The following is a 17,021-nucleotide window of genomic DNA, read 5'->3' as shown; positions in this document are numbered from 1 at the left end:
TGTATTTTATTTGTGTTGGTCAAGTACTACTGGGCTTGGGGCCTGCTGGGGAGTATGGCTGATATACCAAGAGTCACTCCATTGGAGAAAATTGGTTTTTCTTTTCCTAGCACATATCAATTATAACTGGGTTCTTGGTTAGGGGTTGGATTTGTGTCCTCTTTTTCCTTCTCAAAGCAGGGATTTTGTTTGACTTGAACTTGTTCAGGTCTTTTACATGCTGCCATAATCCATGAGTTCACATAGGTACTAGCCCTGCTGTATGTGGAAGACACTGTTTCCTTGGAGTCATCTATCACCTCTGGCTCTTGCAATTTTTCTGATTCCTTGAGGGAAGGATCGATAAAAATATCACAAAAAAGGCTGAGAGCCCTTGGGTCTCTCATTCTCTGTACATGTTCCAGTTATGGGTCACTGTGTTACCTCCCATCTACTGCTAGAAGCTTCTCTGATGACAGTTTAGTAGTTCATTGACGTATGGGCATAGCAGTATATATCATTAGGAGTCATTTCATTGCCATGATGCTTTTTATTTTTGCATGAAGAAAAGTTCCACTGATCTTGATGTGGTCGCACACGCCCCAAATCCCAGAACTTGGGAGGCTGAGGCAGGAGAATTCATACAAATTATAGGCCAGACTGAACTACAAGGAGAGTTCCAGGCCAATCAGGGACTACACAGTAAAATCTTATCTCAAAACAAAATAAATAAATAAGTAAAAACACCAAAAGAGAACCCTTTTCTCCAATTCCACTAAAATGTGGAATTCTACTAAAATGTTGTGTGTTGATGGCCTCTCCCAAAGTTCTCGAGGCCTAAGGAGGCCAATATTGATTAGTTGTTCTTAATGGATCAGTATAAACCTAAGGTTGTTATCAACATTTGAGAGACCACACAAGAGAATTTAAAAACCACAGTGTTCCAATTCTAATTTGGCTGTTCAAGATGAAATTCATAAGTGGCTTTGGTTTGATAACCACGCATCAAAAAATAGCATTGCCCAGCAAACATAGAGTAGAAGCCATAACTTGCTGGAAGTCTGTCACATTTTTAAAAAGTAAAAGGGAAGTACATAGTTTTTAAGACATAACCCAATATAGATGGCATTTTTATCACTTAATGTAGTCATCATAAATTATCAATGGTATAATATACATAAATATTTTCCTTCTGTCTTTAAAATCTGGTATATATTTTATAATTGCAGTACTTTTAAAATTAGGATGCTAAATTTTCATGAGAAATACTTGATCTATATTTATAGTCATATGTCCAAATTGTTCCAAATATGTTTAAGAGTACTCTGATAGATGAATTGAGTATTAGTTTTTAAGTTTAAACTTGGAATTTAAAAATATATCTTTTTACTGTTTCATCTTATTTCTCAAGATTTTAATACTTTATTTGCTCTTGTTTTGTCTTTTTACAAAAAATAATAGTTATGTCCTTGTTATTTTCCCTCATGTGATTTCAATAATGACTTAAAACACTGATTATTAACAAACAAACAAAAACAAAAACTGCTCTTGGTGGAAGAAATGACTCAGTAGTTAAGAGTGCTTATTGCTCTTGCTAAAGGACACAGGATCAAATTCCAGTGCCAACATAACAGTTCAAAAATCTCTGTAACTCCATTTCCAAGAACTCTGCTGCCTCACTCTGGTTCACACACATTCACACAAAATTAAATTCATAAATATTTTTTTTAAATCTACCTCCTGATATAAACTAAAGCATAAAAAGGAAGAAAAGTGACAAGTATTCCTAATCTAGTTAGCATTTTGCTGCTGTTTATGTTCAAATAACTTTTTCAGTTTATAAGTCCTCAAAAAGAATTCAATGGACTCTTAGTTTTTCTTTTTTCTGAGTTTTGTGTTATAGAAGCTAGCAAAGGAGTAAAATAAGCTTTGGGGCAAAGGAATCAATTGAATAATTGAGTACATTTTTGGAGCAGCATTTCAGAAGCAATTCCTTTCTACACTAATGTCTAAAGATAATTTTTTAAAAGATTTATTTATTTATTATTATGTATACAGTTCTCTGGCTGCATGTACACCTGCAAGCCAGAAGAGGGCATCAGATCATGTTAGAGATGGTTGTGAGCCACCATGTAGTTGCTGGGAATTGAACTCAGGACCTCTGGAGGAGCAGCCAGTGCCCTTAACTTCTGAGCCATCTCTCCAGCCTGATAATTCTTTTTAAAAAGTGTCCACAGAAAGAAACACAAGTACTGGAGCTCAAACTTTCCATGTACAAGAGAACTAACTGGAACTTGGATTTATTCGGCACAGTACACAAAACCACAGAGAGCCTGGGTCATCAAATAGCTTTGAAATGTGTCAAACATTGAAGTATAATGCAGGAACCTACTGTATTCATTTGACAAAGCAAACAAAAGAATTCAGGGACTTAAATTCAGGTTAAAAACACTGAAATTTTGTTAAGTCCTAGGGAACCAAATGAGAGTAAGATGGATTTTAAAAAATCAAGAAATAATACCTGTGGTTCAGAAATGTTTTTGATGTTCTCCTACATACTTATGATTCCAGACAACCTCATATGTATATGGATATATTTCTCTATAGTCATACAAGTTTGGTTCCAGAACATCCATGGATATAAAAATTGGTGGATGCTTACATATATATATATATATGTGTGTGTGTGTATGTGTGTGTGTGTGTGTGTGTGTGTGTATAATATCCAGTGGTGTCATGTATGCATGTATCAAACATGCATCCTTTCCTATGTTTTTAACTATCTCATTTCTTATAATGCCTAAACAAAAATGCTAGGTAGATAATTGTTATATAAACTACATTATTTAGAACCTACTGACAAAACATGCATGTGTTTTCAGTACACATCCACTTTTTAATCTCACAGTTCATCAAATTTAAAAATACAGAACTGCATAGATATTGGGGAAAGAGTTAAAATATAAATATTATACAAGTATAAATTGAACACGAACACATGTCAGACATTTATCCAGCTCATTAATGATGAGAGCCATGAGGGATTAAACTAATTCCAGGAGCATTTTAAAGAATTTGGTATTTTAGGCACTTAGATGAATAAAAGTTATAGAAAAAGATTTTGAAGAGGCAGTCAACTTTTATTAATATCTTTCAGAGATGCACAATGACAGCCTTCAGAATTTGCTTTTCTGCAGGTTAGAAATCTACAAATGTACAAGGATCCAGAATATCCAAATTCTAATTAGATATATAAAACAGAAAGTCAAATCACGGGTATATGATCTAGGTAATGAAATAATTTTTAGGTTGGCCAAATACTGCCTTGGTAAGATTTTTAAAGATCACATGGTTCTACTTTGTCCCAAATTTGGATAATTGTTCTCAACAAAGTTTAATTATCTACATTTTACTAATGAGGAAATTGATGCTTTCAAATAGTAAATAACTTAATAAGGGTATCCCAGAATTACAGAGCAAAAATGGAGCCCAGGTACTTCTGATGCTTACTTCAATTACCTCCTTCTACCAGTTAAAAATCCATATCAGTCTATCCTACTACATATTCTTTGTGTGATTGCATGTATTCCACATTGCCTAAATGAAATCAGATCAGCACTTGAGATGGACAAAAGTCTTCACTATTTAATTATTATTTCAAGATACTATCAGTTACAGTAATTTTTTATCTGACCATGAATTTAATTGTATTTTATTTACTTTCATAAGTGTGCTTATATTAGAGGGCTACTTCATTCTTTGCAAGCAAACCAACTATTAGGAGGGCTGGATAAAGAAAACTCAGAAGATAAGAAGTTATGCCAAAGATAGACTCTAAGCAAGATATGTCTTACGTTAAAAATGAAGGAGAGAGATTGAGTTTGGCAGCAGGGACTTGAAGAGGCTTGAAGGAAGAAAGCCGAGAAGGATCCTCAAATATTTGAATTTATTTAGCTGCCACCTCTCCAATTTGATGCTATTTGTACTAAATTTAGACACTTTTGAAATAGACACTGAAAGTTGTGGGAGAACTAGGCTATTTATTCTGGATATTTTGAATATTGAATTAATTCACAGCATCCTGGTTCTTTGATTATTATCTAAAATGTAGTACACATGTATAATTTATTTGTGATTGAAACTTGCTTTATCATGTTATTGTTTCTCATTCAGCATGGGCTTATGTGGAGTATTATAGCAAAGCTTCACCATTCTAAGTAATGAAAGAACCACCCAAGAGTTAAAAATAAAAGCTGACTAATAGACATTTTAAAAGGTATTTAACAGTTTGTTTAAAAGAGTACTGGTCAATATTAAGTATGTTAAAACATGATTGTGCAATGAAGGTCCTCAAAAGATTTACTGTGCTCATTGTTTAAAATGCAAGATAAGAAATGGTAGATTTGCATTTCAGACTAATATATAATAGCCTAGACCAGATTTTAGACTCTTGTCAGAAATAATTTTTAAACTACGTAAAATATATCAAGCAGTATTTTATAAGAAGCTGATATCAGATAATTTAAGACAGTGATTCTTGAAAGATGGAAAATGACTTGTGGAAGCCCTATGGTTTCTCAAGCTTACTGCTTGGAGAGAGTTTCCAGGACACCATTCAGGAAGGAGACTCAAGCTACAGTGCAATGAACTGTTTGAGTTGAGGAAGTGGTATTGACATTCCTGAGACAGAAGAACATCTCCCAGGGAAAGAACACTGGAGGTCTGTAGAATATTCAGTATGGTATTAATCAATTTGTGCACCAGAGGAAACTACCCAGGACCAAAGGAAGAATCATCTGGAAAGGTACAAAAAGTAATGTGTAGCACTTACACAAGATGGAAATGGGGCCTGTTTGAATCATAAAAAGCTGGAAAACTTCATACTTCATGGAGTATTGGATACACCATTCAGAAGGGTCTTGCCTCAGTAGTGGTGCATAGTTATTTCTAAATTAAATACAGATCTGGTCCTACTTAATAGACAAGTCCTGTCCAGGACAAACAGATTGAAAGCTAGGCAGAAACATGGAACATACAGAAAGGCTTTATTAAGACATCGACAGTAAAGCTATAATATTTGTACCCAAAGTAGACTACTAAGAAATGACAGAGCAGACACTGTAGAATAAAGACTCCTGAATGTAAAGTCATTATGTAGAATTTACATAAAATAAGGAAAACTATTTTCAGTGAACAGAATGTCAATAATCTGGGTTAATGCATGTGTTCTAACCTGTGTGTGTAACTGGACTTCTGAATAGGGGAAATTACAGGGGGAATGTTCTAATAGAAATGACCAAAATATTTATAATATTGATGAAATTATAATCATAAATATCTAAGTAGTAAAGGCAAAGCATAAAAAGCATGAAGAAAAATGACACTAAGATGTACTATACTGTACTGAACTCAACTCTACTGTACAGTCTTTCTAGTGAACTCTTTACTGTACTCTACTCCTTTATCTACTGTACTGTGTTCACTACTGAACTCTATTCTGTATTGTCATCTCTTCTCTCTGTGTGTCTCTGTCTCTTGTCTTTGTGTCTCTGTCTCTGTCTCTCTCTCTGTCTCTGTCTCTCTGTCTCTGTCTCTCTCTGTCTCTCTGTCTCTCTCTCTCTCTGTCTCTCTCTCTCTCTCTCTCTCTCTCTCTCTCTCTCTCTCTCTCTCTCTCTCTCTCTCTCTTCTCTCTCTCTCTCTCTCTCTCTCTTTCTCACTGCTGCTCCTCTTAAGTTGCCTCTCTCTTCTGTCTGTTCTCATGAAAGTTGGGCATATTCTATCTCTGACTCATTCTGCCAAGTCTTTCTCTGATTTGTAATTTTATCTGCCTCTCAATTAGACAACACTTGTAAACATGGATGCTTCCTTCTACAAACTAACTTTGCCTTCATTGTTTGTGATTAAATATACATACTAAAGGCATGTCTGTATTCCAGTCAGAGAAATTAAAGGTGTGTGGCATGTCTTTGGATGTGATCAGAGCAGCCATGTTGCTGGATTTAAATTCCTCTACAAAAATAAAATCGCAACAAATAACCAAAATTTTGGTTAAAAAAAAAAAGAAAGTAAAGATGGAGGGGACAAATAGAAAACAAATAGCAAGATGATATGCTTTAACCAAATTACACTAACAATCACATTCAACATAAATGATATAAATAGTCCAAGAAAAAGCAGAGGTTTTATTTTAAAGATTTTATTTTACTTTTAATTATGTATTGCTGTGTGTACCCGTGTCTGGATATATGAACATGAGCAAAGATGCATGCAGAAGGGAGAGCAGAGCAGTATCAGAACCCCTGCATCTGGAGTTACAGTGAGCCATGCAACACATAGTGCAGCTCCAGGAATGGATCTAAGTGGGGCCAGTGAGGTAATGAAGAAATGAGAGCCACAGAGAAAACCTGGGGTTGTGTTGACTGGGCTCTGTAGTGAAGATACTGCAGCACCTGTAAGCTCAATGTGTTTATATACAGTTGAGCAGAAGGGTGGGCTTATTGCTTACAGATAAGCAAGGAAACCGGCTTATTATAAAGAGCTTAACAAGTAGGCAGTTATCATATACAGATGAAGAAGAAAGCAAGTTTAGCTAATCTCTGTAGGGTAGCAATCTCTAGGCCACTAATATCCACGGGGAGACAGCTATGGTGGGCACTTTTTGCACACACAGTCAACATTCTCACTCAGATCAGAGGAAGGCTTTGCCATTCCTCTGAACAGCATCCTTGAGGGTTGGGAGACATTGACATTTTCCCATAGATCTGAGACTAGGGTACTTGACATGGCTGGCTCATGTTAACAATAAACATATTCACTCAGGTCTTCACACACTCAGGGGTTCTTTTGCTACCCATAGAGTTGTGAGTCACTGGCAGTGTTACTGGAAGCCAAACACAAGTTCTCTGCAAGTGCAGTACATGCTCCTCAAAGCAGAGATTTAATATTACATTTTTACTTACTTATTTATTGATGGATACTCAGGAAAACATCAGAGATTAATAGAGTGGGTATAAACAGAAAATTCAACTATATGCTGCTTGCAGTTGACTTAACATAACATTAAACATTGTTGCTTTGCCAGTATCAAGTTCTTTGGTGTGAAAATGATGATGAGGTGACATTCATAACAGATGCCTGCTATACTGTTTAGGACTGTGACGTCAGCCTCAACTTATTCATAAATATTTGAGAGAGCAAAAGAGAGAGACAAAATATTCAGAAGGGATAAATGTGGGCATACAGGATTTTATTTTGCCATTCTTGTAAAGTTTCTGAAATTTGAAAATTCAAAATAAAACATCAAGAGAAAATGCCATATTTATCTCAAAAAATTGAAAGTGTCATCTCCAAGGAAAGTAAATAGCTGGCTAATTTGTTGAAGGAAAGTGAAGATCTAGTTTGACTATTTAGACAATCCGATAGAACTCTAGCCAGCTTGAAGAAGAAAGTAGAGAATTAAAATAATGGGGAGAATTAATCATTCTATGTCTGAATTAAATGTTTCTCTATCTTTACTTCATTGTAGTTTTATCTACTGAGAGACACAAATTAAACTCCACTTGAATTTGAGTGTCTTTTTACTTAGGAATCTTAGAGTCCAGTAATTGATCCTAAAATCTTGGATCCTTTTCCAAGAACATTTTGACCCATGGTCTCCTGAACCATTCATAGAAAATTGATGAGTCTGGGTTTGGAACTCAGAAATCTGTTTTCTTAAAGATCCTCTATAGAAGCTCCTAATTCCTTCCTTCCCACACAATCAAAATATCTTGAGAGGGCACATAGAATTGTGTATATGTGTGTGTGTGTGTGTGTGTGTGTGTGTGTTATAGTTATATCCTACATATAGAATTATATATATCATATATGTGTATTTATATGTATGTATTTAATAACTGTCATTGATGTTTGTTATCAGTAAGAGCCAGAGGAACCCTGACCCCCTGAATGCTTTACTTAACATTCCAAAGATCTTAACATTACCCTGAGATCAACATTGCATTGAGGTTAAGTGTGTATGTGTGTGTGTGTGTGTGTGTGTGTGTGTGTGTGTGATTCTTCATGGTTGTGGGGGCAGTAGGGACTGCCTCTGACATGAATTCTGCTACCCCCATTTGATCACTTCCCTGTGGTGCAGAGGCCCAGCAGGCACACAGAGAAAGGGGAAGCAGGCTATCCAGATAAGACCTGATAGGCTGTGGTCATATGGTTTGGGAGGTGGGCCCCTTCTATCAGAGGTCTAGGGGAGGAAGAAAACAAGGAAACATAAGCAAGAGGATAACAATAGGGATGTAATCTCAATAAATTATAATAATTTTTCAAAAGAGAGAATGTGTTTGTGTGTATGTGTGTTATGTACACCTACATGCAAGGTAAGAAAAGCATCTTACAAGGTAGTTACCACTTTCTAGAATGTTTTACTATTGTTGTTTTAATTAAGCTTATATAAGTTATATTAACATCTTGATCATATTTTATTTTTTTAATAAAAACAAATTTTGTGTTCCTTTGCCCATTAAAGACTGTCATTAAAGGGGAACTATTCTCTATTGGTTTTTAGAAATGGGAACGATTGCACTGAACCATCATGAATATTATGCTTGCCATTGACAAGCACCACACATTGAGAACTGGCTGGTTGGGAGGGGTTAGACTTTGAAGTCCTGAAAATAGGCTTTTCCTCAGTCCAAAACAAAATGTGTTCATGAATACTCTAAATCCACCAACCCTAGTCTATAATCAACTAAGCTACCCAGCTTAGATCAAAGAAAGTTAATGCATGCCTTTTAGGTATAATTTAAATGAAGATATTTTCTTTAAATGCTATTGGAGGTTGAGTAAGGGTGGAAGAGGGAGGGGATAGAGGGAAACAGACATAGAGATAGATGAAATATCAGTTGAAAGTAAATTTAAATTTTATGCCTACCAGAAGGGAAAAGATTTAGTTTTAAAAGTTAAAGTATGGGGTGGGTGGGAAATGGAAAGATTACAGAGATTAAAAATATAACATGGATGAACTTTGGCTGCCCCTTTTTCACAACCCTATCTAGTATGTTTGTCTCTTTCGAGTCAAAGAGGATACCAAGTAGTGGGTGACTTGGAATAGCTTTGGTCTCAGTTAGCAACTCATAATATTGGAGAATCTGAAACTGGGACACTGTACAGAAGGAGTTACCTAGTGATGCTCGTGGTAGATATGAGTTTGATATTCCAAATAGATGATGATCCTGTTTTGGTACTATGGACATTTGTGATCTGTATGCATACTGAACAAGACAGTTATAAACACTAAGCTTTGCCACCTAATCCATTGTAGAAATGTGGGTGGAAGTTTTCATGTATGTTCTCTTCCTTGTTTAAATAAAGACATGTGTATTTATAGGATTTATTCTCCTTAAGTTTACCCATTATGAGTGAACCCAACATTTTAACAGTTAAATTAAAGGAGAGCAAAGAGTTATCATGATGAACTGGAAAGCAAGTAAACACTAACAAGTTATAGGAGAAATAATAGGATTTTGTGGTTCTGCTTGCTGGGGGTGGGGGCAGAGAATAAATTCTGAATGTGTGAGAAATAGTTACACCAAGTAGGAAGAAATGTGGTAGTAATCACTTTATAAGCAAGTTTAAAATAAAGGACTATACATGGATGCCGTCTGGACAAAGAATGAACTGTTATTATAGTATCTACTGTCAATTGAGTAGCACTATTTTCTTCTCCTGAGAGCTCTTATTATATTAGAGGGGAGAATTAGGATAGTGTATGTCCCCTTCCCTATATGGCCTTGGATTTTACAATGAGAACAATACAAACTATTCTTTTCAAGTGCGAAATTAAGTCCTTTCTTTTTATTTTGGTTTTTTGAGACAGGGTTTCTCTGTGTAGCCTTGGCTGTCCTGGATTCGCTTTGTAGACCAGGCTGGCCTCGAACTCACAATGAGTTCTGTCTCTGCCTCCTGAGTGCTGGGATTAAAGGCATGTGCTACCACACCTAGCAAGAAATGAAGTCTTATGCTCAGATTTAGCCACAGATGCCAGTGGGTTAGGAAGCTTTTCAGGGAGGTCTTGAGAAAGCTCCTCTACTTGTCTAGTAAAATGCTTGGTGAAAAGTTCATCAGAGATGTGTGCAGATTGGAGTAGTTTTCTGTACTGCTTCTGATCATCAGCCCCCATTCTTGGGCCACACAGATATTCAGCCTCTGCTTCTCCAGCTATTGGTAACCCTGTTTCTTAACCCCATGCCATCTGATATTTCAGAATGAATGCTAGGTGAAATTATTAGACCAACCATTTTAAAATTTAATTTAACTTAATTTTTTGCTTTCTTATTACTTTCCTTTGCAGTGAGATTTTCCCCCCTGTGCCATGAGAGTACTAAACTTGTTTTGGACTATAACAGAGCCTTTGAAATTTTTTTATTTTTTGTTTTTCAAGACAGGGTTCCTCTGTGTAGCCTTGGCTGTCCTGGACTCGCTTTGTAGACCAGGCTGTCCTCAAACTCACAGCGATCCTCCTGCCTCTGCCTCCCGAGTGTTGGGATTAAAGGCGTGCACCATCACTGCCCAGCTTTAAAAGGGCCTTACAGCTAGAAGTTTGCCTTTAGATGCAGAAGAGAATGAACATCAGCCTTTGAACAGTTTTGTAACTGTTAAGACTTTGGAGACTCTTAGAGATAGTTTAAATGCATTTGCACTGAGATGATCATTGGCCTTTTAAAGACCCAAGACAGAATGTTATAGTGTGAACATAAATGTGTTTCATGGGCTTGTGTATTGAATGCTTGGTTGTCTATTTGTGTCATTTACTTGGAAGTTAGTGGAAAGTTTAGGTAGTGAGTCCTAGCTAGAAAAAGTCAGTCCCTGTGGGGCGGGGGTATGCCTCAAAAGTAATATTTTATTACTAGACCTTTTCTCTCTGTGTATCCTGTACATAGGGAATTTAATTGTGTACTGAGTCGACTGGAACCATGATCTGAAGTAGACCTTTGCATCGTTAAGATATTTGGTCACAGTGATGGTATTTGACTTCGAGCACAACATATACACAGGACAATGAACCCATTGGCTAATAATATCTATCTCTGTGAACACCTCATTCATTGATTCCTGCCCATCTTCATTCATTAAAAGCTTTTCTGTACATGCATACATTTGATTTGTCTATCATCTATTTGTAAGGGTGTGCTTTAGTTCCTGAGCTTATGAGAACAAGATGCAAATAATGAGGAATAGAACAATTTTAGAACCCTTTCATCAGCTAGGAAGAAGTAATTCAGGTGTCCAAATACCTTATTTTTTCCAACTCAAGTGACTAGCTTTAGTGTGGCACAGACATGTATGTGTCTTCTTTTACCCTAGTAGCCTCCTCATCTATTGTTCCCCTCACAGAGTAACGAGAAAAACATACACGAGGATCATTTAAAATGGGTTTTTGTGTGTGTGGAGAGTCAATTCTGAAGTTTGTATTGGACCAAAGTTAATATGGAGCAGCAGGAAGCCACTTGCACTTCTCCTTCCAAGTCCATGGTCTGATATTTATTATTCTTGACAGGAAGATAGACTGCCAACTTTGTTTTTAATTATTTGAATAGAATCACATGCATCATTCTCCCTTTTCTCGTGCCTTTCTCTGAAATCCCATCTTCTGTGTAACTGATGCTGATGAAATTGCCGGTTTTGGCATTAGTGCTTCTGTCAGCCAAGTGAGATGGACTGAGTTAATATCCACACCCTGAAATGAAGCCAGGGACACGGATTCCTGCTTCTCTCTCTCTCCCTCAGCTCTCGACCTTCTCTCAACTCTTTACCTACCACCCTCCAGACATACTGCAAGTCTCTGTCACATCTAACTTGGCACCTGAATAAACATTTTTAAGTGTTTTGTAACTCCCTACCTTCCCACCCCAATTTTTCTTTTCTTTTACAAAATACTTGAATTTTCTTTTTTATATTCTAGTGTAAACATGGAACAAATGTGTGACTCATCATAATGAACATCTGTTACAGGGATAGTAATATCACTCAGATTAATCAATGTTTCTATTCATTTGGAATTAGCAACCTGTGACTTCAAGTATCTCCCTGATGAGATGGAATACACATTCTTTTAACAGATGTATAGAAATAGAAATAAATCTACAATTTGGCAAATGTACCAGATGCAGAACACCATGCATATTTACAAGAAAAAAATGTAATAACTCTCTTGAACTAATATGTGGTAACTATGACAAAGAGAAATTTCTATAGTAAAAACTTGTTGAAAACAGCCTCACCTGCATAAGCATTTTCTAAATTCTGGCTCCAGGGCCCTGTAGTTTCCTGACAAAGTTTTCTTATGTTATATGCTTTCCTTGGAGACTTGAAATTCCTTATCACTTAGAAGTAAGATAGGAATTGGATGCTAGGAAGCAGAATGGAATTAGGCACCAGGTTCTTACTGGCTACCCTTCCTTACTGAGGTATGTTTTCAGAAAAAGCTTGTTGCTTTGTGCTAGGATTATGAATCCAAGACATCTATCATATCTAGACCATTGAGTAATTGAGGCAGCATAAATTAATGATTCACAATTATATTCCAATCACTTGTAGACACAATGTTGTGCTCAGCCCAAAGGACTGTCCACCATAAAGTCCTGGCTAATGTTCATTTTGGCTGTGAAATAATGCTAACTTTCATAATGAAGTCATTTGTTCATTCAGTAGTTGTCTGCTGAAAACCTCTGATGCTGTTCTGATCTCAGCACTGTTCTCATTTGGAGTATAAAGACATAGGAATTTCCCTTAAAATGGGATGGCGTCACAGAAGGAAACAGATTTCCCTAGACATGCGGTTTAAACTGTATAATAAATCCTTTGATAAATAGCAGCACAGAGAAATGGTCAGTTTCTCATCATGGATCTAGAGTCAGAGAAAAGAAATCCAGAAAAGATTTGGGGGGCTGGAGGCATTTTAACAGAGCCAGAATGAGAGTTATTAAACAAGGCTTTCAGGGAGAATATTGAATATAAGGTAAGGACAGAACAAGAATGTTATTGACTATCTTCCTTAGGTTATGTCCCAATTCTTCTCTGGTTCTAGAAACAAATGAAGAGTGGCTAAGTAGAAAAATTATAGTGAGGACCAGGTTCAAGAAGGAAGGAAAGGTAACAACTTCAATTACTAAAAATGATTATAAGTTAATGGTGGCAAAAGCACCCAGTAGTTTACCTATGGTTTTGTACTTTTAATACTGATGAGGATTGATGAAATAATAATAAGATGATACTTAGAAATGGTCAGAATTATAATACCATATTATATGATCATCTCCATCTACATAGAATAAAATTTCAAAACACAAATGGGAATAGAAGAGTGTGCTCATAGCTTATCCCTTTTCTACACCTGTTCAGCTCCCTGCGCAGAGCATCGAGGAAAATGAGTCACATGAAGGCCATGTTATGTCACAGGCATTGCTATCTGGGATTTCAGAGGGTCTCTCAAGAACAGGGCAACCTTACCCCAAAAGTCAGCCATACAGAGAGGGGTAAACCCATGTCACTGTGTATCTCCATTTAGAACTTTTAGGAGTACTTGTATGAGTCAAGATGCACATGAAAAACCAGTGGTACATTCTCACTGAGTAATTTGAAGAGACTTACCTAAAGCATCTAGTTCCAAAGGTATGTAAACCCCCAAAAGAGATATATTACCCAACGGTGTGAGAATAGCCTAGAGAATGGAGGACAGAGGTCAGCTTCTAGGACCTATGATGAAGAGAACTGTGTCAGAATTGCCAAATAACCAGGGTGGGCCCTTTGCTCAATAATGGAGCCTGGTAGAAACAACCCTGAAACTAGGATACTGGAGAAAATCTCTAGGTCATTCTCATTAGCCTTACTGCCTCTGATGTCATCTGAGGACTCTGCATATGAGTAGGTAGAATGCTGTCCACATAGGAACTTCAGGGGCATGGGCCAGTCCAGTGAAAGAGACAGGACTGAAAAAGCTATTCCTCCCTGGCTGAATGCTAGATCAAGTTAAAGCTGAAGTTAACAGTAGGCAGATGGGCAGAATAGGAGACAGAGGGAAAGAGAGAGAGGGTAGGAGGGAGGGAGAGAGGGGAAAGAGAAAGAGTGAACTGTCTATTTTACAGAAATAGCAAGCCAGCGGGCAGGCTGAGACGGCTGGAGGAAATTAGGAGATTTTTTTCAGATGAGAACTGAGAATACATTGCCTGTCTATACTCTACCCTACCCTGGGGTCACAGTACATCAGTGTGCCTTCTAAGCTTTCAAGATGAAACACAGGATAAAATGGAATCCCCGGGTCAAACTGAACCACTTGAATGGGTAGCAGGAGTTGGAGTGTAACCTATCCCTTAGTGTTTGCTCTGGAAATGCAAAGGGTATCATGTTTGGTTGCTCCCTTTATTCTCCCCTCCTTCCATGTCAAGGGGGATCTTTTCATCATAGGTTAACTGCTTGGGGAGAGTTTGCCTTTCACTGAGATTTCTGAATCAGGATAAAAGGAATCCTTGGAATTTTAACCCTGGCTCTTAATTACAGAAATTAGTCCTGGGATATGTGAGCCTCGGGAGAAGTGGCATACCAGTGTTGAACCTCTGTGGTTTATTTTGTTGGTGGAGATTGATGTTTGAATCCCTTTTGAGGATGAATGCTCTTTAGTGATAGTGGGGAACTGATGACTATGCAATCTACACATCTACACAATAATAATACACACCAGAGATGTATCCTTCCAACAGGAAGCCCAAGGCTAATAATGATAAACTTTGGTTTCCTCTTTCAATGTTTTAGAAGAGTATGGATATGGGGAAGACAAGACCTTCAAACCTTACCAGGATGAATAGATATCAGGATGGGGAGACTCAATTCTGCAACTGAGTGGCTACTATCATGTTTTATTTTTTTCCTTCTGAAATATAAACTATGGTTAAAATCTACTATACAGTTATAGCAGGGCTTTGTGATGTCAGGGAAGGCTCATGTTCCTATAGGGATCTAAATGAAAAGAGTTGTTGCATCCTGATGACGACAGTTACAAGACAGAATTGCAGGGCTGAAGGTAAAACCACAAGAGTGCCAGGGCCAACTTAAGAAATAGTCAGTGAGATCTTTATTGACCTGAAGAGGAGGACACACTATGGCATGGAACAGAAATTTAGCTATGTATATAATGTTAAAGGGAAATTCTACCAAAAAGTAAAAGCACTTGGGGGCTGGAGAGATGATTAACAGGTTATGAATATATACTGTTCTTCCTGTGAACTTGAGTTCAATTCCCAGTACCTACATCAGGTGACTCACAGTTGCCTATTACTCCAGTTCCAGAGGGAACCAAAACCTGCATACACATTTGGATATTATTACCAAGAGGGTATGTGACTGGTTTCTCTAATATGTCATTCTATCTGTCTGATACTGGGATATATATATTTACTGTTGAATGGCGCTAATTACTAGGAAAATTCTTCCCAATGAAAAATAAGAAACCAATTCCTGGTTTCTATAGTTGCTTCTTCACTTCATCTTTTAAAAGGTTTTATTAGTTTTTTGAGAATCTTGCACAATGTGTTTTGATCATATTTATCGCAACCCACAACTACTTTGCACCATCTCTTCTGGAATGTTCCATGAGCCTTGGAATGGAAGAATATTGTATAAATGTCCCATTTAGAACTGATAAGTCTGCAATTTTTTATTTTATGCTCTTTGGCCAGTTGTAGATCTCTGTATTCATCATCATCTACTGAAAATAGAAACTTCTCTGATAAAAATTGCATTAACATATGGTTATAATAATAAATCATTAGCGGTTGATTTAATACTATGTCCATTTATCAGAATCACACTCATAGATTTCTCTCTCTAGAGTCTATGACCTGTTAACTCTCAGAGTTTTTGGCCTGATAGTAGTGCCAGGTGTGGGTTTAATCTTGCAGAGTGGTACTTATTCTAATAAAAATGGGGGGTGATAACTTCCATGATATTTACACAATGATTGCACCAGCAGGCATCTTGTCTGCTTGACAAAAATAACAGCAAACTACTATTGAAAAATACCAAAGTCACCTGGTGTGGTGGCACTCACCTGTAATCCCAGCACTCAGGGAGGAAGAGAGAGGCAGATCTCTGAGTTCGAGGCCAGCCTGGTCTACAAAGTGAGTCTGGGATACCCAAGGATAATATACAAACCTTGTATTGAAAAAAACAAAACAAACAATAGAAACAAACAACAACAACAAAGTCGTAGTTGTGATGAAGATTAAATGACAGTCTAGGCAAAAAGCTGTAGGATTTCAAAGGCACTGAAATACATTGTATTTATATACTTTAATAATATATTTTTACAGTGTATTACCTCATTATATATTCTTAAAAGACATAGTAGAATATTTTAATCTTATGTAAAAATATGAAAAGGTAGATTTAAATGTATATAAAGTCTTTGGTATTATATATTGAAAAGAGGAGGGGATAAACACAGTAAAATCCACAATAAAATTATCTTCTTAGAATTATATTTCATAATGATATCTGACAACCTTGTATCAAATATGTTAATATCTGCCAAAGGACATCATATTGCATTATATATGTATCAGTTAATGTTTCAAACTCATAAGAAAATATTTATGTTCATTTTCTTATTTCCATATTCAATAAAAATAAGTTTTTCAGATATTTAAGTTGATGTGTAAGTCTTCATCTCACTTTCCATGTCTCATCTAACTACATTTCAGTTTCACCTTTCATACCTGTGAGATATGAGATGACATATCAGAATTTACAAATTGGCCGTACAGCGTAGCTATATTACATAGCACAACTAAACTATTCACAGCATCTTTTCTGAACTCCAATGGGTTTTTGAACAGTGGTGGTGAAATTATTATTCTCAGGTTAATTTCACTCCTCTTTTCTTTATCAGTTTGTCAAATAATATATTACTAAACCTTTTTAGAAGTAAGGAAGAGAGTGTAGAAGGATAATAAAAGAATGTAGTCATGTTCTAATGAATAATATTATTTAAGTTC

This window comes from Acomys russatus, chromosome X (genome assembly GCF_903995435.1).
Source record: "Acomys russatus chromosome X, mAcoRus1.1, whole genome shotgun sequence".
In the NCBI taxonomy this organism is placed as follows: domain Eukaryota; kingdom Metazoa; phylum Chordata; class Mammalia; order Rodentia; family Muridae; genus Acomys; species Acomys russatus.
The sequence above is the reverse complement of the archived record's forward strand: the minus strand, read 5'-3'. Positions refer to the sequence as shown.